Source organism: Ovis canadensis, chromosome 3 (genome assembly GCF_042477335.2).
Source record: "Ovis canadensis isolate MfBH-ARS-UI-01 breed Bighorn chromosome 3, ARS-UI_OviCan_v2, whole genome shotgun sequence".
In the NCBI taxonomy this organism is placed as follows: domain Eukaryota; kingdom Metazoa; phylum Chordata; class Mammalia; order Artiodactyla; family Bovidae; genus Ovis; species Ovis canadensis.
Window position 1 is genome coordinate 56,236,722 of NC_091247.1, and position 23,226 is coordinate 56,259,947.

Here is a 23,226-nt window from a genome sequence, read left to right on the forward strand (position 1 = left end):
TTTTGTGAATCATAAATAAACAAGAATGGTGTGTCAGTAATAGTAACTTGAAAATTATAAAACATTACATAGTATATTGAATATTTACTATGTGTCCAGCACAATGCTAGCATTTTAAATGCATTACTTTAAAATCTCACCTTGGGTTACACAACTGATAAAAATTTGAACAGAATTTGACTTAGGAAACCCTACACTCTTTGCTCTTATTTCATCTCAGGTGAGCAAAGTTAGAAGCTGTCTTCCCAGACTATCCCAAATTACACGTAGAAAAATCTACTTACTCCATAGGGAAGAACGGAAAAGAGAGATCTAAATAGGCCAAATGAATTTTCAGGAAGAGTTCTCTTCTAGAGACACTAGAAATGCAACCTATAGGAAAAGGGCATAGACTCTGGGCTCCATCAGCCCTTGGGGACATCTGATCCTCAAACGAATTTCTGAAAACACTTCTCCACATATGACTCTCCCCCTTCCCAATAAAATGCCAAAATTTCCTGCCTCACTCATGGTAGACACCATCATAGATGATTTCAGTAAGTTTCAGCTTTAGATAAAGAAAGCTTTATAGTATTAAAAAGAGAATTCACAATGCTAATTTTAAAACACTGTTCATAGAAGCATGTTTTGGGTACATGATTTCTAGACTAGCCTAACCCATTTATTTAGTTAAGTTGACAAAGATGTATGCGCATATTTTGAACAACTGTTTCCCGAAATATGTATTAATGTATTCTCCCTCAATTCTTTGTTGACTGCTGAGTCATTCTGTGTTTCCTGACAAAGAAATCTAACAGCAAAATTAATTTCCTTCCTAAAAATGTTTATTTCCAAATAATATTGTTTGAACTTAAGTGTTACCAGAATGCATTCTATCACATATTTAATAAAGGTCAGTTATTTAAAACTTCAGCTACTCAGAAGGAAATAATGTTTATCTGTTTGTTTTTAATGAGAGAGAGAAAAGATAGAGGTCATAAATTTTCAAAATAGATATTATAAAGTCCATTAACTAATACTATTCATGACTTAAAGAAATGTGCCATAAGCCCTCATGCAAAGTCTGTTCACTCCTATTTTAGAGACTTTTAATAAGTTTAGTCATTTAGCATCATAATCTATACTTGGATTTTCAGCAGGAAATTCTAATAATTTTTTGACAAATTCTGACCCTAGGGAGCAACTGCCCCTAATGATAGTCAGAAGCAACTATGAAAAGTAGACACAAGACATCCAGAAACAGGTCTGTGTCCACTGGGAGCCACACTGTGCATACACCAAGGATCAGCAAGAGACATTCTACAACATTTCAAACACAAAACAATACAAAACAGATGGTGTTCACTGTTCAAGATCATATAAGGATTTATCCAACAGTTTGTTTTTCTTTGTTAATATTTTAAATGTTACCTAAAGGAGTGGGCTTAATTTATAAGCTCCCTGCCCCTCTTTATAATTCCCAGATCAAGCTCACTCTGAGACTTGTACATTTAGTTTTCTAATCCTCGCTGTTCCTGCTGGGTCTCAGATGCCAAATCAACATAATCTCTGCTGCCGGCCAAGATGTGGGTGGGAGCGGTGAACTGAGGAAAGGACCGGTGTCAATTTGAAGTCTGGTGATTTTTAGCTAGACAAACCTTTAAACCTCCTCTTTAAAATAACACTAATAACTACTGATAACCAAGTCCCAAACATGCTCTTTTTAAAAAATTTTCTTCACATATACCCTGATGACAAAGGAGAATGATGCCTCTCTTAAGTGGGAACACTTGTCCCTTGTTGCCTTCTATTTCTGCCTAAGCATCACTCACTCTCCTCCCAAAGCCAGAAGAGTCCTGGTTCCCTCCCTCTTACTCCTGCCTCCCAAGGGAGGGGCTCTTAGAATTAGTGACAGTGGTCACTGATTGGGCAGCAGCTCCAGGAGGCAGGGCCAGGGCGAGGTCCCCCTGCACAGAGGCAGAGTGGATATAATCCCTGGTTCTTGGCTGGCATCTGTGGGTGAATTAAGCTCAGCTCTACTGACAGGCTCCTTGGTCCAGAGTTTCAACTGTGTAAGTGGAGTGTCTATCCAGTGGGTGGAGGATGCCCACTGCCTTCAATACTCTCAGAAAAATAAATTAGAAATATAATTGCTTACTGCAGGCTGGGAGAGTTTGTTTCAAAGTCTCCTAGGCAGATCTCCCCAAACAGAGTCCAAAGAAAACCCCCAGCTAAGCCACATTCCCCCATGCACATGACCAGGCATTTAGGTATGATTTTGCGTCATGGGCTCGATGGACACTCTCCTGAGTGAACTCCAGGAGATGGTGATGGACAGGGAGGCCTGGCGTGCTGTGATTCATGAGGTCGCAAAGAGTCGGACACAACTGAGCGGCTGAACTGAACTGAACTTGCAATAGCCTAGATATTAACCCACAGCTTTGATCATGGTATGGCTAGTGATTTTCATGTCTGTTATCAGTCAGAATCCAGAGAGCTGAGTATTGGGGTTTCCCCAACTCAAGTCTCCAGTTCCTTACTTCTTAGGAGACCAGGAAAGAGTCTGAACTTTTGTCTTCCTGTTCCAAATCCAGCTCTCTCACAAGTTGTATGTGATGCCATCAGGGTCATTTGTAAGAATAAGAGGTTGAAGATGGAATGTCCCGTTTCTACTGACTGTTTTATCTAAGATTGGAATCCCTGATTAGAACAGAGTTACCAATCTGTTAAAAAAAAAAAAAAGTGTTTTTTTAGAGTAACAGTTCTCAAGCATGGGTGATATTGTGCCACCCTAGGGCCATTTGGTAATGTCTTCAGACATTTGTGATATGTTTTGTTGTCCCAACTGGTAGGTAAAGGATAGAAATGCTGCTAAACATCCCTACAATGTATGGAACAGCCCGCACAACAAAGAATGGTGGGCCCCAAAAGGCAATAACACTGAGGCTGAGAAACCCTTGTTTAAGAGGCTCTATGAAGCATGGGTGCTGACTGTGAAGTCAGCATCATATAAAAATGCACCCGAACCTCAGACTATAGAGAAGGGAACCTCCCTATAGTATGGTTCCTGCAGCTTTCTCATTAGTCACTGTGAATCTATCAGCCTGGCCAGGTCATCACCAAAACGGTCAGGTAAGTGAAGCTTGTATCTGCCCTTCTCTGCTTTATTTATCTTCTCTCCTTACAAAATCCTCAGCCCATCTGTACCCCTTACCTGTCCAGACTCTCTTTGGAGACACGAACTCTTCCATGCCTAGATTCACTCCTCTCTAGTTTCTGAGCCAACACTGAGCAGGACAGAAAAAAAGAAAAGAATGGCAAATTAATAGCTTTTCCCCAACAGAAGCTTTCCCTAACTAGGAGGGAGTGTCTTTATTTTGCTGACTAGCGGCCTTACATACTGTAGCTTATTAAATTTAATAATAATCTTCTATAATACCCATAATTTCCATTTTAAAGTTAAGGAAACCAAGGCTCAGAGAGGTCAAATGATATGCCCAGTATCTTAAAGATGGTAAGAGGCTGGTGTCTGTTCTGTGTTAATTCCAAAGCATACTTTATGCCCCATTTAGTCTGTACTTGTCTTTCCTGTTCTAATGTCATATCAAATTGGGCAAAGCCATTTTTCAGATTTATATTTTAAATTATAGGAAATAAATCCACAAGCCAAGTAAATCATCAGTGTCTTCTTTAAGCCGTGTTTTAGTTAAGATCCTTTGATTGCAAGTTACAGAAAACAATTTGACCTAGGTGAAATAAATTGGGCAGTATATTACAGAGATGTAGGTATTCTCACAAAACCCAAGGAGAAAAAAAAGTGAAAAGCTGTTGCCGCTGATTTTTCTGACTTCTTTACTCCAGACCAACTCTCTCAGCTTTCACTCCATTGACTGCAGGGGAAATGGCCACCCCAAAGCCCTTGCCACTGCATGTTTTGTCTGCTCTCTTTCTCTCTGTGTCTCTCTCCATCTCCCTCTCTCTTCCAAATCCAGGAAAATAATATTCCCAATTGGAGACAAATTTCAACTCCTGATAGAGTTTAGTCCTTCCCAAGGGAAAAGAGTCATGTCGAACCAATGTGGAACTGGAAGTCCATTCCTATAGATGAGGAAGGGAGACTATTTCCCAGAAAATGGAAAGAGTCCTTGCGTCATGGGCTCAGCTGGCCCATTACAATGAGAACATCTAAAGCTCCACAGGTCTTTTGTGGATGAATGCCAAAGCCCAGAGCTGACCAAGTTTGTCTGCTTCTTCACAGAGAATCATGTAAGGTCAATCAAAAGAACTGACACAGTAAAAGGAGATGATGATAATTTATTCTAGTTTCCTTTGACTTTTTTTAATATAAATTTATTTTTTCTTTCTTTATTATTTTATTTATTATTATTATTATTTTTACTTTGCAATATTGTATTAGTTTTGCCATACATCAACATGAATCTGCCACAGGTATACACGTGTTCCCCATCTGATGAGCTCAACTCAGAGATGATGAGCTCAACTACCAACAGAGTAGTAAACTGATTAGAACACCGTCTACTTTCTGAACTGTGAGTCTTCTTAACTCCCCATTTCTTCAGAGTTTTGCATTTGAACTCATGTCAGCTAATGAGCTTATTAGTCCTCTCAGGCCCTGTGTGACTCTCTGAATCAGGGTTGTTGTTGTTTAGGCACTAAGTCATATCCAGCTCTTTTGTGACCCCATGGACTGTAGCCTGCCAGGTTCCCCTGTATTTGGGATTCTCCAGGCAGGAGGACTGGAGTTGGTTGCCATTTCCTTCTCCAGGGGATCTTCCCAACCCAGGGATCAAACCTCTGTCTCCTGCATTGGCAGGTGGATTCTTTGCCGTTGAGACATCTGAGAAACCCTCTAAATCAGGGGAAAGGTTAATTAAAAATGAATGAGTTTCTTTCTATAGGACATACAATGGCACCTTCCATAGAAAAGAGCTTTGACTATTTAAATGCAACCTGAGAGTAACCCTACTAGTGGACCCAGTACTTTTCCTATTTTGTAATACTACCTTATTTATTCTTTTTTTAATTAATTCATTTATTTTAATTGGAGGCTAATTACTTTACAATATTGTGGGGTTTGCCATACATTGACATAATCAGCCACAGGTGTACATGTGTCTCCCCATCCAGAACCCCCTTCCACCTCCCTCCTCATCCCATTCCTCTGGGTTATCCCAGTGCACCAGCTTTGAGGGCTCTGTTTCATGCATCACACTTGGACTGGTCATCTATTTCACATATGGTAATATGCATGTTTCAATGCTATTCTCTCAAATCATCCCACCCTCGCCTTCTCCCACAGAGTCCAAAAGTCTGTTCTTTATATCTGTGTCGCTTTTGCCATCTTGCATATAGGGTTGTCATCACCATCTTTCTAAATTCCATATATATGTCTTAATATACTGTTTTGGTGTTTTTCTTTCTGACTTAATTCATTCTGTATAATAGGCTTCAGTTTCATCCATGTCATTAGAACTGATTCAAATGCGGTCTTTTTAATAGTGAAATTTTCAGTCATCTGTTCTCATTTATTTAAAATCTCAATGTTGCCAAGCATTCTTATTATTCTTATTGTTATTCTTAGTAAGAATGCTTGGCAACATTGAGATTTTTAAAAAATGAGAGCAAAGAACTGAAAATTTTATTTCTAGGGTTGTAGATTCACACAGATAGACATTTTGGTTAAAACTACAACTCCAGGTCCTGCCTCTCCCCTATCCTCACACTCAGATTAGTCTTCTAAGCCAACCTGCTTTTTGGTCATTGTAAAAATAAAAGGAAATACACTGGACACCAGAAAATGGTATTGAGAGATGGAGTAAGTGCAATGAATAGAGGACATGTCAGAGCAAGCGAAGACACTTTCGCTTCTATCCTATAACATGCAGAGAGCTGAAGAGCTACTGCAGACATCACAAAGTGGCTATATTTTTAGCCCCTACTCATTATGGCTCTTAGTGAATAGTCTCTCTGTTTTCTTAAGCCATTCGTCTTGGGAGAAATATGGCCCCATTTCTGTATATATTTATCTCTTTAGAAATGGGAAAACATAAACTCTCGCACTATAATAAATTTTCTCACTTTTAATAGTTCAAATGATTCCACAGTAAAATGAAAGCCAAGCATTATTTTTATTCCTTGGATTTTTGTCATTTTGAGTATCCTTGGCACCAGTTAATGTCACAGTCCCTAAGAATGGCCTCAATTTGATGATCTATCTTCTGAAGATGGTTTTCTCAAACTTCAGACAGTTAAAAGGGGACTAGCAAAGAACTTAATCGTCTCTGCTTTCTAAAAGTACAGAGTAAGCAGGTGTTTTTAGATAGTTTATTTCTAACTCATGCAAATTTCAAAATGTAGAAAAGCAAAAACTGAGAGGACTAAAATTATCCCAAAATAATAGTTTTATCTAGGACACAAAGAGCTAAACAACTCCCAGTTATTCTTAGCATGAAATTTAATTGGAAAATACAAACTTAACAGGATTTCGTATGTACCAAAATTATGACTTGGTGACACCTTTGCTATTAAGGAAGTGAACCGATTTTCATATGTTTTCATATTAAAAGACCAGCATTGGGTTCATCCATTCCATCTGCCTCGCCTTTTTTCTTGAGAATTACAGCACAAGAGATGTTTCACATAAATGCATACTTTCTATTGCTCGGCAGAGCTTCTACCCCAAATCCCTGCCACCTTTCCTGAGCCAAGACCAACTAAAGGAGGTCTGAAAGTTCCCATCTCTTCCTTTAACTCAGTACCACAACTTAGTAGCCTACTTCCTTGTCTTTTCTGAGCTTTCCAGATTCAAAGGGGACTCTTAGGAAGAAGGCATTTAAACAGGTAAAATAGTAAGAGTGAAAAACTGACAGCCTCACAAAAGCATTCAGACCAAAATATTTCCGAAATTACAGGCTAATATCTGCTGTCCTCCTCTCCCAAATCAAATGTCCAATTGAAACTCCTGATCCCAAATATCTTCACATTTCTATTAAAGATCCTAGAGAAAACTTTGAAGTATTCAGAGAGAAGTAAAGAAAGGAATATCCATCTCATTATCCAGGTGAAAGAATATCCTATCTCTGGGTATTTCCCCGTGTAAGCCATGAACATTTAATGAACTGACCTGTGTCCTTGCTAACACTTTTTCATCTGTCGCTTTCAATAGGCCATCAAAGTGTCACCTCATGTTGATTCAGCAAGTCAACTTTAGAGTTGTAAGCTTTCGTTTTTACTAGATTCTAAACTACTTGAAGAGAGAAACCTGGTCTCCTGAAGCTCAGTAGTTAAGAGCAGACTGCCTGCTTGTTAATCGTGGGTCGGCCCCTAACTAGCTGTCTGTGTTACTTTGCCTCCTGGGGTGTCAGTTTCCTCATCAGTAACAAGAATGGGAATATCGCTGGTAAATGCCTCATGGCAAGGCGGAGAGGATCAAATGAAATAATATGTGTAAAGAACTCAGAGCACTATGACATGTTGCTAGTGGTCACTTAACATGAGTTGTTCGTATTTCCTTAGTGTGTGGTGCCTAACAGCCATCTTTTGTGCATTGAAGGAATAAATGAATCCTGAGAAATGTTTGTATTCTCTCTCAGAAGAAAATTTGGCATTACTAAAAAAAACATGACTGCTGCTAGAGAACCCGTTTGTGGCTTGAGAAAGACACATCCAGAAAGAATGGTAAAATACATACATCTTACCAGTCAAAGGTTTTTGACCTTTCCTAATGGGGTCCACATTTTCCCTGTTGCTTGGTTTAGCACTGTTTAGGAACCAAGGGAAATTTCCTTCAAATAAAACAGAATTCAAGGTAGGGTGAAGTTAACAGGAAAGGAAAAACATCTTTCATAGCAGCTCCTTCTCTCCTGTCCAACCTGAAAAATGGTCTCTATCTAGGAAAGAAATGAGGTGCAGAGAAAATTAAGAATGCAAGCAGTAAGTTGATTTTGGCCTTTGCGGGCATTTGAGTGGTATCTCAAAAAATTTAAAGGCCATCTAAAAGTACTTCCTCTTATTTACGGTCTTACTTCCTGAATGAAATACTGTCTGCATTAATCCCGTCTGGAATTACAGGGCCTTTCTATGTTTGATGCCTCCAGAAACTTAGAACACAAACACCAACCAAAGAAAAATATATGGACAAACATAAATTAGACCTTCCCCCCACTGGGAAGTATGCGTGAATCATAGCTTATAAATTTAGATTATGTCTCTACTGCCATCACATGATAGAATGGTTTTTAGTGAAGATATCCTAAAATGAGAGTCCAAAACTCAAAACGCAAGGTGCTTTCAAGGCAAAAAGCTGAATCCCTCTTTCCCTTGCCTATCAAACAGTATCACGGTTTCTGATGCTTGGGATCAAAGCAAAGATTTGGAAATACAGTTTTGTCATCCAGAACAGAGCAGGGAGACAATGCAAGAAACTGAAAAGAACGTAAAGACAGGGTCCAGCTGTTTTTCTCATTCGTGTGCAATAAAAGAAAAATTCTATTTTGTCTCACTGTACATATAAAGGCTCTAATTTTATTATTTTATTTTTATTTTTTTACGGTAGAAATCTTTGGCATCATTCAAAACAAGAAATAGCGTTTTATGGAATTTTATTATCTCTAGTTCCCACTTAGTCCAGGTGCACTTTTTCCCCCCCACAAAAGACTTTAAGTGATCTTTTATTGATTGATAATTTAACAAAAGATATGAATACACATAACTATTGTTAAGTATCTATTTTAAGATTGATCCCATTGTCAGTTTATAACTATTGGCCTTGGTTGACTCTTCAATACTGCCCAGCCAAGGGGTCAGTGCTTAGTATTTACAAAAGATATTTCATAGCTTTTTTTTATTTTATAAAAGAACTTTTTACTTTGTATTGGGGTATAGTCAATTAACAATGTTGTAATAGTTTCAGATGAACAGTGAAAGGACTCAGTCATACATACACGTGTCTGCATTCTCCCCCAAACTTCCCTCCCATCGATGGCCACATGACATTGAGTAGAGTTCCGTGTGCTTTACTGTAAGTAGGTCCTTGTTGGTTACCCATTTTAAATATAGCAATGTGTACAGGCAACCATAAGTTTGTTCTCTAAGTCTGCGAGTCTCTTTCTGTTTTGCAAGTTCATTTGTGTCATTTCTTTTTAGATTCCACATATAAGGGATGTCGAACAATGTTTTTCCTTCTCTTTCTGACTTCACTCAATATGACAATCTCCAGGTCCATCCATATTGCTGCAAATGGCATTACTTCATTCTTTTTAGTAGCTGAGTAATATTCCATTGTATAAATGTACCACATCTTCTTTATTCATTCCTCCGTTGATGGACATTTACGTCCATTCCTCTGTTGTGTCCATGTCTTAGCTATTGTAAACAGTTTGTCAGTGAACATTGCGGTGCATGTATCCTTTCAAACCATGTTTTCTCTGGATATATGTCCACGAATGGGATTGCAGGGTCATATGGTAGCTCTATTTTTAGTTTTTTAAAGAACCTCCATACTGTTCTCCATAGTGGTAATGGTTGTATCAACTGTTGTTCCCATTAACAGTGTAGAGGCTTCCCACCTTCTGCAGCATTTATTGCTTTGGGATTTTTTGATGATAGCCATTCTGGCTGGTGTGAGGTGATTTCTCATTGTAGTTTTGATCTGCATTTCTCTAGTAATTAGAGATATTGGACATCTTGTCATGTGCCTTTTGGCCATCTGTATGTCTTCTTTGAGCTTCCCTGGTGGCTCAGTTGGTAAAGAGACTGTCTGCAATGCAGGAGACCCAGGTTTGATCCCTGGGACAGGAAGATCCCCTGGAGGAGAGCATGGCAACCTACTCCAGTATTCTTGCCTGGAGAATCCCGTGGACAGAGGAGCCTGGCGGGCTACAATCCAAAGGGTCCCACAGAGTCAGACACGACTGAAGCAACTTAGCACACATGCACATGTCTTCTTTGGGAAGATCCCCTAGAGAAGGAAATGGCAACCCACTCCTGTATTCTTGCCTGGGACATCCCATGGGCAGAGGAGCCTGGTGGACTACAGTCCATGGGGTCTCAAAAGAGTTGGGCACAATTGAGCATGCACATACGCACATATCTTCTTTGGAGAAATGTCTATTTAGATCTTCTGCCCATTTTTTTTGATTGAGTTGTTAGTTTGTTGCTGTTAAGCCTCATGTGCAGTTTGTAAATTTTGGAGACTAATCCCTTGTCAGCCACATTATTTGCGAAAGACACTTTGTATCTTATCTATTCTTCCCTGATTGTTTATTTCCATTCTTTATCCCCTGACTTTGCTTACAACAGATGATTTACAGTTCTACTTTTGGAGAAAAAGATAGAAGCCTTCAGATGGACACTACCTCAGCTATGTGTTTTATTGTACCTGTAAATTTTATACAGCTGCCCAACTCCTTCCTATTATAGTGGAAGAGGTTTTTGTTCTCTATTAGGAGGCCAATCTTTTCACTTGTTTTTTATATGAACATCTTTGTGTTTCCTCTTCGTAATCAACTTCTCTGGTATTTCCTGTTTTTATAAATCACCTACCATTCACCCACGTTCTCACACTGGAAAATCTGAATGTCATCCTTGACTCCATCTCTTTTCTCAATGTCTTATGTGCATAACTATTTACTGAATGCATCTTCCCCTTATCCTTATACCCACTGCCACTACATGACTCCAGGCCACTCTGATCTTCCAGCTGGATTATTGCCACAGTTTCTAATTTAAAAGCTCTAATTTTAGGATGATAACTCCCACCCATCCCTCAGGAGTGTCCATCATCCAGCCTACAGCACTGCCCCATAATGGGTTCAGGTCATGCAAGGACCGTTCTTCTCTGCTATGTTCCTAGACAGACTTTCTCCCCAAGGGACCTGGGCATCCCCTTTCATATTCATTTTTATTTTGCTGGTTTGATGTCTGTCTTATTGGCAATTATTTCCATCACTTTCAGTCACCTGAAAATTTGAGAAATCTGTCTCCTACGGACTTCTACAAATCGTTGAGTCAATTCTTGACCTGGCTTTGAACATAAACCTCTCTCTTCCTCTGCCTGGATGTGGTGACCCCAAGTTTCCCCAGTTCTGGCATAACTGAGAAATGCATGAAGATCATCTTGGGCACTCCCTCACTTTTCCATCTCCCCAAGCCTTAACTCTTGGTCACAGCCTTCCTTCCACTGCCCATAGAATGCCCCTTGGCTACTCCTTCCTCCTACCTCACCTGGCCTCTCCGCTGGTGGTTTATTTGCTAAGTTATGTCTGACTCTTGCAACCACATGGACTATAGCCCACCAGGATTCCCTGTCCATGAGATTTCCCAGGCAAGAATACTGGAGTGGTTTGCTATTTCCTTCTCCAGGGGATCTTTCCGATCAAGAGGTCAAATCCAGGCCTCCTGCATTGCACTGCAGCTGGATTCTTTACTGACGAAGTCACCAGGGAAGACTGGCCTCTGTGCTGCCCTTATCCTAAACTTGCCTCTCCATTCTCCCATGTCAAGAGCTTTCAGAACTTAGCCTCTGTAGAGAGGAGAAACTAATTCACATTAAGCTGCTAATAATGACTGATTATGAATCCTCTGTTTGTTTTGGCCATGGAAAATGTATCCAGCAGAGGAAAACGGACTGAAATAAATTATGCAAATTCCTGGCAGTCCAGTGGTTAAAACTCTGCACTTCCTTTGCACAAGGCGCAGGTACAAGCCCTGATTGGGGAACTAAGACAACACATGCCACAAGCCATAAGCAAAAAGAAATGTGATATATATCCCGTTGTATGATTAGATTGGTTTAGCTCTTCCTGCACCCTCCCACTTTCACACTTTCTTACCAGATTTTTCATCTATATCCCCTGAGTCCGTGACAAGTATTACCCTCTGGGAAGAATTACCCAGAATAGAAAGAAACAGAGTCTCATAATGCTTTAAAAAAAAAATTGGAAAATTATAGCCAAGGATTAAAAGTCATAGCTTTTTATTTGCAGACCTTTGGGGGTTTTTAGTTTCAAGCCTAAGCCTAAAGAATACAGAACATGAAATGTTACCATCTTCAAATAAAAAAGATTATGTGAGGTGCCAGGGTTCCCACCAATCTAGACTAGATTGTCTGAAGGAGAAGTAAAGTCAGAGAGTGAAACAACAAATATAAACTGTCTTGTGTGTCTCTCAGTCCAGTACTGAGCTGGGGTAGAGGTAGGAGGCAAAAGGGAGTAGACAGAAGTTCCAGACACATTTGGGGGATTTAAGAACACAGGGCCCCAGTGCCTTACATCCTAGGGAAGAACAGCTGCTTGCACCAACCTGGTTGGAAGAGCAAGTGAGAGGAGCTTAGAGTTTACTGTGGCTTGGAAGAAATGGGAATTAAGAGAGAGCCCCACCCCCTCTCCAAGAAGTGAAGGGCTGAGGATCTTGGAAGTAGGATGCAAAGAACTTTGAACCTCAGAAACAAAGAGAATGTGATTTGTTCTCCAAAAATTTACATCGTGCTTAGTCACTCAATCATGTCCAACTCTTTGTAACCCCATGGACTGTAGTCTGCCAGGCTTCCCTGTCCATGGCATTTCTCAGGCAAGAATACTGGAGTAGGTTGCCATTTCTTCCTCCAAGGGATCTTCTTTACCCAGGGATTGAACCTGGGTCTCCTGCATTGGCAGACATATTTTTTTATCCCCTGAGCCATCAGGGAAACCCTGATTTCCATGTTAAAATCTTAATCCACAAGGTGACAGCATTAGGAGGTAGGTTCTTGGGAGGTGATTAGGTCATGGGTAGAAGGCTTTCCCAATGGCTCAGCAGGTAAAGAATCCACCAACAATGCAGAAGACACAGAAGATGCAGGTTCAATCGCTGTGTTGTTTATAAACCCCACAGGCTCTGGTATTTTGTTATAGTAGCCTGAATTGACTGAGACAGTAGCTAAAGCTACTTAAGTAATGTCTAACTGTAGAGAGGCTTTTGGCCACCTCATGTGAAGAGTTGACTCATTCGAAAAAACTCTGATGCTGGGAGGGATTGGGGGCAGGAGGAGAAGGGGACGACAGAGGATGAGATGGCTGGATGGCATCACTGACTCGATGGATGTGAATCTGAGTGAACTCCAGGAGTTGGTGATGGACAGGGAGGCCTGGTGTGCTGCGATTCATGGGGTTGCAAAGAGTCGGACACGACTGAGTGACTGAACTGAACTGAACTGAAGCAGCCCAAGGCTCTTTGCCCTGCTATGAGTCACCTACAATTCACTGCCTCCTTCTGGGGCGCTATGTGCGTGTGCTCAGTCATGTCCAACAGTTTGTGACCGCATAGACTGTAGCCCACCAGGCTCTTCTGTCCATAGGATTTCCCAGGCAAGAATACTGGATTGGGTTGCCATTTCCTCCTCCAGCAAATCTTTTAGAACCAGGGATCAATCATGCATCTCTTGCATTGGCAGGCAGATTCTTTACCAATAGCATCACCTAGGAAGCCCTCTGGTGCATTGGTTCCTATGTTATCCTTACATCACTTCTAGCATATAGCTTCTGAAACAGACATCAGCATTCATGGAGTTGGGGAAGGGGCTCAGCTGCTTCATTTTTCTGTCCCAACAAAGACTGCAATGATGGTAGAAATATGTACTTCCTGCCAGAAAAGCAGAGTCCACTTTGCTACCAAGGATAAGATGGATCTTATGATTTCCAAACAGCAAGGAACAATTCCTTTCAGGCCTTCTTCCTGTAATGTCACTGTAGCCTGAAGTATCCTTCCCATCCGTTACTGACAGCGGCTGACAAGATTTCACCCCATGCAATCATCCTTTGACCAGCTCCTGTCAGGCTGAACTGGCACTGCAGTGACCAGAGGTGCCCAGTGAGAACCGAGTGGCAAGAACGTTTGCCTCTCTCCTATTGAGAGGAGGAGCATTAACATGGAGAATGGTACTCAGAGGCAGAAGGGAGGGGACAGTCAGTGCTGAAATCCCTTCATCAGGCTGTCAAGGCAGGACTGGAGCAGGAGAGGAGGAGGCAGGGGGAACAGAAAGATGCTGCATTAAGACAGAGGAAGGAAGCACAAACCTAGGTGTAGGGGTCTCTTATTCTCTTGACATGAACAGCCACAGTTGAGCCTCGCCCTTGAGGGTCCCTGCACACTCCCTTGCATCTCCATCTGGGTACCATCTGATGTGTCAGGGAGAAGATCCATCTGTTTACCTCCATTGAGCTTGGAGTAGTTCTTGCAGGGTTTCTTGAGGTACTATCTCCTGGGCCTGGAGTCCCCAAAATCCCCACTGAATAAAACATAACTCTCGACTTCTAGGTTGTGACTATCTTTTAATAGTGATGGCGACTGACAAAGGAACCAGAGCAGATTCCTCTCTTCTGCCTGAACTCTAGGAGGATCCAGAGCCTTGGCAGCAGGGGTCCCTTGTGCCCATCTAACTGCTCTGGCAGTCTGTACAGATTTGAATGAGTCTCTCCTGGTTTTTGGATATCCCGTATTGGTTGATGATCCTGAGTTTTGTTTTGGGGGATTATAGCAGGTGGGCTTCCCAGGTGGCACTAGTGGTAAAGAATTTGCCTGCCAATGCATGAGACACAAGAAATGTGAGTTCGATCCCTAGGTTGGGAGAATCCCCTGGGGTAGGAAACACTAGATCCCCTGATCTAGTATTCTTGCTTGAAAAATTCCATGGACAGAAGACCCTGATGGGTTACAGTCCATGGGGTCGCAAAAGAGTGGGACACAACTGAGCACAAGCACAAGTGTGCAAGAAAGGACACCAGGAAATTTCCAGATCGACAGGGGCTCAGAGACTGGAGATCTGGCCCTCGGACACTGGGATTATGACGTGTGGACAAAGAGGAAACTGATGGATCCCCAAACCGCAGGAAGGATTCTGTGAAAGAAGATGCCCCAGAAAGGCAGAGAGTGCACTGAAAATGGGAGAGAGTCAAAGGGACCCATACAGCCTACGGGTATGAGAGTGGTTCTGATAGTGACACAAGTGTCAAGGTCCCTTGAAAACTTGTTTGATGTTTCATAAAAAAAGGAGTAAGAAAATTTAAAGCACAGCACTTGAGATCTATCATTAATTGGATATTAGATCATACCATGCTGGCAAAGATCTGCAGCACCTTATAGGTGATGGAGGTGGCAGTGGGGGAATGGGTTCCTTTACAGTCGCAGAGCGTGGGTTCCTGGAGGTATAAACAGAGTCCCCTGCTGAATGAAGACGCACAGAATGACAGGAAAAAATAGGAAAGATCACCAGCCTTTCAGTTCCTACCCAAGTCGCCAGCCCCATGTGAAAGGGGCCTACCTTCTGCAGTTCATTGCCTCAAAGGTCTCTCTTCCCCTGCTTAACCTCTTTGGTCAGCATGCTCTAGGTTTTGCTTCCTACCCAGATTACTAAACTCTTCTGTATTTATACTATTTCTGAGATGCTGTCTTTGGTTCCTCTTTGCTGTATAGCCCACACCTCCTGCTAACCCAGGAAGGCCACTCCAGAAGACCAGAAGATCAGGGAAAGTTGCCTACCACCAGGTTACTACAGAGGAGTAGAAAAACATGCCTAAGGAGTGAGTGAACCACCAGAAACCCAAGGCAGACATAAAGAGTCCTGAGGATCAAATGGTGACGATTGTCAAGAGTCAAAAACCGTGTGATCATCAACCAAGACCAAGGCTACCCCGAGTGGAAAAGATCTGGGGGACAATAATAATGTACAAAAGCATAAAGCACCCATTATGTGGGATGATCCTATCTACCAATTTGAATTTTAGTTCCCTGAATGCATAGTCCCAACCTTTAGGATGGAGTTCTACACTGTATACACAAAAAAGTCTGTTCCTATAACAAGTACCTATTGAGTTAAACCAATTCAGTAATTTAAATAAATTAATGCTCAGACTAAGGTATTCCAAGTAGTCAGAAACAAATGGTTTTATTTTTAATTGTTTCTTAGATGCCAAACAGGAATGTAGACAAAGATAATATTGAAAATATTTAGCAGGGCACCTATCAGTCACATGGATCAATCAAATGGTATGCTGACTGGTACACTGCTCCGGTACATGGTACCAGCTAAATTCTCAGGTGACGCTAGTGGTAAAGAATCCACCTGCAAGTGCAGGAGACACAAGAGAGAAGGGCTTGAGTCCAGGGTCCCAAAGATCCTCTAGAGAAGGAAATGGCAACCCACTTCAGTATTCTTGCCTGCAGAATTCCAGGGACAGAGAAGAATGGCAGGCTACAGTTCATGTGGTCTCAAAGAGTTGGACACAACTGAGCACACACAGAGACATACATCAGTTAGATACACCTTGGTATGGGAATCTAAGGAGGAGACTTCCTGAGTGATGAATATGTACTTATGAGTTATGGCAAATATTAACAGAGGTGTTATATGACAACGATTAATAATAATTTCCCTTATCATTAACAAGTATCATAATTGTTGCAAGAAGTATGAGTTACCGGATCAGTTGTAACAGATATCGCCTCGGATTAGTGAGTTCAATGGAGAAGGAAATGGCAACCCACTCCAGTATTCTTGCCTAGAGAATCCTGTGGACAGAGGAGCCTGGTGGGCTGCTGTCTATGCGGTCGCTTAGAGTCGGACACGACTGAAGCAACTTAGCATGCATGCATGCATTGAAGAAGGAAATGGCAACCCACTCCAGTGTTCTTGCCTGGAGAATCCCAGGGCCAGAGGAGCCTGGTGGGCTCCCGTCTATGGGGTCACACAGACTGAAGACCTAGGACACGACTAGTCATCTAGGACACAGCTGAAGCGACCTAGCAGCAGCAGCAGTGAGTTCAAAATGTCTTTTCTTAATGGGTTAAAAAAAAAAAAACAACTGTTTGGAATGTAAAACTTGGGGTGAATATTTGTAACGTTATATGTTGTAAAGGAAAAAATGCTACCAATTTTAAATATGGAAACTAAATGTAATCAGTTTCAGATTCAGAACAGCATGAAAATATTCAAAGGAGAGAGGGGGAGGTTTGCTTTTCTGTTTGTTAAACATTCTTCCTGCAGTGCAGGAGATGTGAGTTCAATACCTGGGTAGGAAAGATCTCCTGGAGAAGGGAATGGCTACCCACCCTAGTATTCTTGCCTGGAAAATTCCGTGGACAGAGGAGCCTAGCGGGCTACAGTTCATACTGTCGCAAAAGAGTCAAACATGACTTAGTGGCTGAAACAACAAACACCCTGTGGGGTTTTCTGCTGTGAAAATGAGTGAAAAGCCAAGGCTGTGCTGGAGAGAATGTTCAAGACAGAGGGAAGGTTATCTACCCTGAGCAGTACAGGAATAGGATTTGAGCTTTCTTATGAACAACCAGATAGGGAGGGGTGCGGGCTCTGAGTTCAATAATGAACAAGGCGGAGAAGCTCTCTTTGAGAAGAAAACCCAACTCACCAATTCAGCAGCAGGGTGGTGCTCAGGTAAGACATGACTAGGGAGAGATTCTTTTGGATGGTGGCCAGTCAATTTCGGGAAGAGTTTCAAGATGCTTCTGTTCTGTACTACAATTCTTCTTAGTGTTCTCAAGATTTCATTCTAAGACTGCAAATATCAGGCTGGTGTTGCTGGAATTAAAGAAGAATTAAAGTCTAGCTCATGGGCAGTGCATGGGGGCGGGGAACCTACCCCACACATTGTTCCCCAAACATGTTCTGTCTCTGGGAGATTAAGTATGGGGACAACAGTGTCTTCCTGAGGGAGGGCTCTAGCCCTCAAGGGCCACAACTTTGGTGACAAAGACCTGAAAACTAAGATGGAGAAGGGCCTGATGGTGGGGAAGTAAGCTGAATATAAATCAGTTCAGGAACAGACATGGAAGAAACTCGTTTTATCCAGTGCATGCACGCTTAGTCTCTCAGTCGAGTCCGACTCTTGCAACCCTGTGGACTATATAGCCTGCCAGACACCTCTGTCCATGGGATTTCCCAGGCAAGAATACTGGAATGGGTTGCCATTTTTTCCTCCAGGAGATCTTCCCACCCCAGGGATCAAACCCACATCTCCTGTGTCTCCTGCACTGAAGGCAGATTCTTCACATGCTGAGCCACAGAGGGCATTTTCCCGCAAATATGCTCAAAGATGGAGAAGGGACTGAGTGTAGATACACTCTGCTATTACGTAGGCTAGCTACTCAGCAGCGATGGAACATATGTGATACATGTGCTTGCAAGAGAGAAAAAGACGGAGGGCCTGAGGGTGCCTGCCTGGTATAAAGTAGCCAGACACCAACTTAAAGTGAAATCTGACAAAGGGAGGATTTCAACGACTTATCAAAAAACATTCTTTCACTGAGAGGCTTTCGCAGAATTCAATCATGCCTAAAATGGAAGCAAAGTAAGTACTGAAAAAAAACTTCCTGCCTCCTCATGATAAGATATCAGGGCTTTCCAGGAAGACCAGAAATCCTAGGTTTGTAGAATAGCAGTGTGGACAGCAGGCCATCAAAACGGCTGACAGGTGTAGTGAGCGGCCCTCTCCAGCTGTGCACATAGAGGAAAATGTGCCGCAGCTTTGGACTAAAGCAGATAGGAAGATGAAACGCCACTGGTGCATGATGTCAAAACTGCAACCAAAGCTCCCTCAACTCTGTCACCAGTAGACTGCGTCCAGACGATCTGTTGTATAACAAGTGGACAAAATTGGAACACGCTGGAACGTGTGTACAAAAGGGGAAGAGTGTGTGTGTGGATGCGTGAGAGCAAGAACAAAATGTAGAAGCCGTAAGTATATTTACAAATCAGACTGTGGTTCCTATTGGTTGCTGTCAGCCGTTCTGATGGCCTGCTGTCCACACTGCTATTCTATGTCAGCTGTTTTCCTTTAGATGCTATACTAGAGGCTTCCCAGGTGGCTCAAGTAATAAAGAATCCACCTGCCAATGCAGGAGACGCAGTAGACATGGTTCAATCTGTGGGTCGGGAAGAGCCCCAGAGGAGGAAATGGCAACTCACTCCAGTATTCTTGCCTGGAAAATCCCATGGACAGAGGAGTCTGACAGGCTAAAGTCTATGGAGTCGCAAAGAGTCGGACACAACTGAGAGACTTAGCACAGGTACAAGATGCTGTGTCAGACCAGATGTCAGTTACTCCACCAGGAAAGATTAATATATTTCATTCATTTATTCCTTCACTAAATTAACATATACTGAACACCCAGTAGGAGCCCAGCACTCTTCTAGGCAGATTTTTATCATCACAATTAGCTTCCAGAATTCTGTAGGATGTATAGACTCCCTTTTTTTCCAACAAGGAAACCAAAGCTCAGTGAGTTAAGTGTCTGCCTGCTGCGGCAGCTACTGAGTGGCTGCAGATTGAAAGCCAGGGTTCCTAATCCAGGGGACATCAGATTGCATGCAGAGGGACTAGACTATAGGGTGTAGGACAGAAGCTCCCAAATTTTCTCACTTGATTCCAAAATCAAGTGAACACCAGAGCTGTCCAAGCTCAAATATTATGTATTATATATAAGAGCTCATTTAAGAAACGTCTGCTGAATGCCACCTATGTGACATGCATACATTTTAACATCAAGTACTTATTCTCAAATTGTTCATAGTATTGATGAGAGAGAAAAATGTAAGCAAAAACAAAATTGCGGCAACAATTCATAGTTTGAATAACTGAAATCAGTGACAGAGACAGCATTGAATAAGTTAACATGATGAGCTCAACTTCAGGGTTAAGAGAAGAAATAATCACAGAAAAGATAACAATTAAGCTTGTGTTCAGTCATGTCTGACTCTTTGTGACCTATTGAATTGGAGTCCACCAGGTTCCTCTGTCCAAGGGACTTTTCAGGCAAGAATACTGGAGTGGGTTGTCTCCAGGGGATCTTCCCAACCCAGGGATTGAACCTGTGTCTCCTTCATCACAGGCAGATTCTTTACTTGCTGAGCCATTTGGAAAGCCCATAACAATTAAGCTTAGTCTTGATAGAAAAATGAGAATTTCCAAAGAGAACAATAGAAAATGGATTTTCCTGGAAGAGAGAAAGCCTTTGCAAAGGCACAGAAATGTGAAACCTCTGGGCTGGAGAAATTGCAGAGAGTTCTGTTAGAAATGGAATGTGGCATGAGGGGTGGGATGAAGATGGACTGGGTAAACAGCCAAGAGTTACACAATGAGAGATCTTGAGAGACGTGGAAGGAGCCAGGTTAGATCAGCCAGAGCTCTCAGCCCTATCTGAAGGCTGGAATTAGGTGCCTTTTCACCCCTACACAGGGGCTTAGAAACCTCCTGGTGGGGGCAGGGGGGAGGGGAACAAACCCTGTCTATTAGTGGAGGGGCCTCCCTGGTGGTTCAGATGGTGAAGAATCTGCCTGCAATGCAGGAGATGAGGGTTCAATCCCTGCATTGGGAAGATCCCCTATAGAAAGAAATGGTTACCCACTCCAGTATTCTAGTGGGTTTTGAACATGTTCAAATGTGTCTGCTATGACTTCGAAAGGCAGCAGATGGACTATAAAGTATATTTGAAAGAAGTTAAGGGATTATATTCTAAAAGTTCTGACTGCAAGGGAAAAAAATATTTTGGAATTATAGGAGAAGATGGATGTCAACTAAACTTATTGTGATAATCATTTTGCAAAAATATGCATAACAAATCATTATGTGGGACACTTTAAATTTACAAGCTGTATGGCAATTATATCTCAATAAAAATGGAGAGAAAAAGAAAAGATTACAGATGGAATAAAGAGACTAATAAAGTAGTTTCCATCAGGGAGGAGGAGGCTGGCCAGAGCAGTCTAAAGATCAGAGCAGAGGGCAGTCTGGTCATGGTGTAGCTGCTTGTTCCAGAACCTCTCTTAGCCTAGGCATCCCGTTCAGAATTGTGTCTATAAATTAAAAGAATGGGGTCATAGATTCATGATGATGCATAAATTACTCTGAAATTTTGCCCAAATGAAGGAGACCAAGGAGATGGTCTGTTTTTCTCTTCCTTATTCTCTATTCTTTATCCTATAAAAGCATCCTGCCTTCTACTCCATTTTGCAGCTCCCTGGACTCTTGGGAATGGAGGCTGTCTGCTTCTTGAAGTGTTAAAGTTTATTGTATCATCTCTAATCATTTTTAATGCAGACTTACACATGAAAGGAAAGCAGGAATCCACTTCCCCTGTGGCAACTCTTGACCGACAAGAGTGGAAATTCCACAGCCCAGCTTCCTGGCATCCCACAGGATAACACCGGGGTATCACTTACACTTCAGAGTCCCTTGTAGCACCAGGCTGAACCTTCCCTGGAGGTTCCCTGAGGACAAGTCTGTGCTTGTTTCTCTCCCCCTTACTATCCTACTTCCCTAAATCCTTACCGCAGGGAGCACTTGCTTTAAAACATCACTTGGGACTTCCCTGGTGGTGCAGTGTAAAAGAACCTGCCTGCCAATGCAGGGGACACAGGTTCGATTCCTGATCTAGGAAGATTTCATATGCTTAGGAGCGGCTAAGCCTGGCTGCCACAACTACTGAGCTCACACTCCAGAGCCTGAGCTCTTCAACAAAAGAAGCCAAAACGAGAAGCCCAAGCGCTACAATTACAGAGTAACCCACACTCACCACAACTAGAGAAAGCCCTTGCACAGCGATGAAGATCCAGTGCAACCAAAAATAAATAAATTCTCTTTTAAAGTCACTTATCCATGAGTCCTAATGTTAGAGTCAGCCTCTGAGGCTTTCAAGGTGGTCACTGTCTAGAAATGGGAGGAAGCAAATGAACACCAGAGAGACATGGCAGGAGAGGATGAGCTGGAGGAGTGAAACTTCTGGAGACAGAAAGTGCTTCCAGGAGTCTAGAAAGTCTACGCTGAGGCTGCAGAGATGAATAGAGATCAGCCAGGCAAAGGGAGGAGACATTCTGACAGAATGTCAGAAGTAGTCCATGCAAAAAAGTAGCAGAGCTAGTTGGGAAAATTGCAGATAAACCAGTATGTCTAGAGAACATATCATGAGAATATGTCATGAGAAGGGACTGGCAGGCAGTGGGCAGGGGCTGAGTTCAATGGCTTCATAAACCAGGCAAGGGGATTGGGCCATCCTGAGAACCCAGAAGTAGTACCTTTGCGGATTGGTTTGGCAACAGTGAAGAGAGTGGATTAGAAAGGATAGGAAAAAAGGAGATAGGTGATGGAAGACCACCTAGGAAGCTTTAAAACCAGCCCAGAGATGATAGTGGCCTGAAGTAGAAGAATTGAGGCCAAAGAGAGGAAAGAAATTACAACTGAGAGGCCACTAGGGATATTATAAGGTCAAGACCAACGTACTAGTGAAGGCAGAAGGTAGTCTGAGTATGTGGGCAAGTTATGGAATGTAAAAGCAGAGACAGCAAGTGTAAATTACATTTGTTTTAGAAGCTTGACAATAGGGAGAGGGAAAGGGAGTTCTGGGTTAAAGAAGGATTTGGCGGGATGAGAAGGTATCCATGCTTTAAATGGGAGAGAGCTAGGGTAGCTTTTAAAGTAACAAGGGAAATGGACCTTGCCTATCTTTCTTGCTCATATTTTTCTTCTCTTTTTACCTGCCTGAAGACCTGTTGTGACAGATAGTAAGTATCCTGATCTTGTGAGCAAGAAATGTCGGCAGCAAAATAGTAATGGGACATAAAAAAAAATAAACACGTCAAAAGTTCAGACTTACTCCTGTCTAAACATTTCTTTGCAGATAATTTGCCTTTTCCATTCTGGGCCTTGTAAAAAGGCCGTAACGGCACACGCAGTCCTGCTATAGTTGTGAAGGGCAGAAGGTTGGAGGAAAAGTTCAACTAAAACCCTGCCTTCCTCAGCCTGATAATGGGTTTGACATTTGCAGAGAGTTCTTAGGCAACAATATCTACCATCGCGAACCCTGCAAATTGGGAAAAGCTTTTTGTTGCAGGCTGAGAAAGCACTGAATGAAAGGTCTCAGGGAGCATGGCTTTTTCATGTTCAAAGGGTCATCAGCTCAGCCCCATCTGCCTCCCCAGGCACAACACCTTCTCCTCTGAACTTCCTCTGAGATGATGCTTTGCATGGTTCCTCCCAGGTGAGCCCAAGAGAAAAAAACAACCATTTCTTGCAAGCTTGAAATAAACCCTCACTTAGATTTTGCAAAACCCAAAGGGGCTTCTGGTTACCTCTCAGTAAGATGCTGTGGATTCTTTGACTAGTTTTCAAAAGGTGAGAGTGACTGACAGCATCAAGGAAGGTGTTCTTCAAGACAACTCAATTGGATGTTTGCCTGGGAGTT